The following is a 2,848-nucleotide window of genomic DNA, read 5'->3' as shown; positions in this document are numbered from 1 at the left end:
AGTAGAGAAAAAATTTCATCACCTCATTCAATAAAAGCTTTTGGGGAAACAAACCATCCTAAAATGGGGAGATGTGATCCAAATTGGAGTATTATATTAGTTTCCATCTATCTTCATGCTTTTGGAGTGGGAAAATGGGAGGAATTAGCTCACGAGACCATTTTCATTGGTGGGTCCCGGCTTGGAAAATTGGGATTTTAGACCTTCTAGAGGTAGTTTGTTGCATTTCCTAAAATATATGGGGTAAACAAACTCTTGATTTTGTTATACCCCCTAGTTCTATTCTAAAGTTAGATACATTTCCAATAGCTCAAGAAAGACCCCAAACAAATTTTATATGCAAAATTATGCCATCTGAAAGTTGAGCTTTTTGTTTTTTCCACCATGATTCGAGAGGATGCCACATCATCCTAATTACTCATATAAAATGGGATAACCATGTGAATATGAAGAAGAATAATTTAGAAGGTTAATATTGTAACTCTAGTTAAGAATTGGAGAGTTAAGCTTAACCACTAGTAGCCTATCAGGTTATGTCATAATTGGGCTGCTAGGAGGAAAAGGGGTTCAATTCTATTCTAGTGCATTTTGTTCCATAGTTGAAAAAGGTAGCTAAGAGTGGATAAAGAGAGGGAAGAACAAAGATGGTTTGTGTTATGTAGCAACCCACAAGCCATAGCTCTCACTCCTTTGTATTTGCACCTTTTCCATTTAGAGAAATAGAGAACAAAGCAGCCTCACCTTCTAGCTAGGTTTTCTCCTAAAAGGTTTTCCAAGTCATAACTTGTGTTATATAGTTTGTGAGTGATCGTTTTTATCTATTCTCTATTTTTCACATTTTATATTTTGCATGCATAAGCATAACATAGTAACTTAATAATCCAGAAACCTAAGAAACAATTAACCCTCATAGTATAGATTTCGGATTTCATTAATTTTTTATTAGATTTGTTCTGACAAATTGTCTAGTGGAATATCCATGGAAATTTATGGATTAGGTTGGGTCAAATAAATTTCATGGGTGAGTTTCACAAAAAGATACCATTATCTTAGGATTCTTGGCTGAAGGGTTGTTTCAAGAGAGTGATGTAAGTAGGAGCCCACTATAAATACTCGTTGAATAAGGAGGTATTATCTTGCCACATAAGGGTTTTCAAATGTATCCATTAGGCGAAATTTTGTGATTATTGGTTGGAATAGGTATACATGAAGCTACCATTGGGGGAGCTTCTAAGATTATGTGGGTGACAAATGTACTAGTCTAAAGTGATCTACATGTCTGCACAAGGAAAGAGCTTCATGAAGGGATCCCATAACCATTGTTTAACAGTGTAATTGTGAATGTAAGCTACTCAATCTAAAGTGGAAGCCTTTTTCTATTTTTTTTCTCTAGGGTTCTTGCTATTAATCTTGATAAAATGGAAAACATTGTCTCCAAAAACACCTATAATTGTAGATTTTCTAAGAAGACATCCATGTAGATTCAAAACATATGGGATTACATTTAATGCAATAAAGGTGTTTTCTTCTTGTACAAAATACTCTTAGAGGCTCAATTGAAAGTCCATGTAGAAGATAGAGTGATCATAGTGTAATTGAATGACTTAGATTATGTGTTTAGTAGTTCTTCATGAGTACTTTATAGCTTGAAGTATGTAGCCAATAATTGGAATGTGGATGATGTGTAGGCATTGAGAGCTCAACTATTAGAGATTGGATTGCACTTATGGAAATGTTAGTGAAATGGAAATGTGCAATAAAACCATAAACTAGAATCCACTTGCTTATGAAAAAGAGAATACATTGGGTGGACAAAGGTCTAGATTTAGTCTCTCCTCAAGAACATTGGTGGGAAGCTATCTGAGTTTGGTTCACATAGCGAATAGTAATAAGAGAAGAAAGGATGGGCATCATTCATTATTCACTAAATGGGAGCTTGGGAAAGGTGCATGGAGGTTACCAAGTGAAAAATGGTGACAAGGGATATGATAAGCACCCAATGGAGTTAATAATCTATAGTGTCAATGTCAACTACAAAGTTAGATAATGTTGATGATTATATTGTTTGCAATAATGATAACCTCTTAGCCTTCACCATAAATTGTAATATAAAATTTGATTTTTAAATGATTAGTTAATTGTAACAATTAAAAAAACACTATAGATTTAAATTCTTAAATGAAATTAACTAACAGAGATTGAAATAAATTGGTTTTTCAAAATCAAATTCATATATTATGGTATTAGGAAACAACTTTAAAGATTACCAAATCGGATGAAGTAATATAAGGTGAAAGGAATTTTCAGCCAACAAATCCTATGATCCTTGGCAAAGGCAGTGTTAAAAAAATGAAAAAAGTGGATTAAGGGAAAAAAATATTTAAAAAAAAAGGGGAGGGAGAACTAAATAATGGGTTCCTGATGACTATGACTAAAAGGATAAAGAAAAATTATTTTAAAAAAAAGGAGGAGAATTAAATTATCTGGTGCTGATGACTGTGGCTAGCATTAAGAGAAATCTTTTATTTGAAAGGTATATATTCAAAGAAAAAGGGAGGTGGGAACTGATAATCGGTTGGAAGGAAAGAATCAGCTGCCTAGGAATGTGACTTAAAGATGAAAAAATGGAATAAAGAAAAGGGCCGACCAGGAAAAAAGAAAGATGAAAACCAAAATTTAAAGGACAGGAGAGTTGAAACTTAATGACAGGAAGCAGAAAATGGAAGAATAAAGTAAAAGCAGGTGAGTGATGTAAAGCAGACCGGTGATGTTTTGTAAATATACATATATATGTCAATGGATCAGCATTCATCATTGCTGTTCAATGGCACAAGTATTATTGAGAAAC

The sequence above is a fragment of the Pinus tabuliformis genome, chromosome 6 (assembly GCF_031772625.1).
Source record: "Pinus tabuliformis cultivar Carrire ecotype Pingquan chromosome 6, CPIR1, whole genome shotgun sequence".
Lineage (NCBI taxonomy): Eukaryota > Viridiplantae > Streptophyta > Pinopsida > Pinales > Pinaceae > Pinus > Pinus tabuliformis.
The sequence above is the reverse complement of the archived record's forward strand: the minus strand, read 5'-3'. Positions refer to the sequence as shown.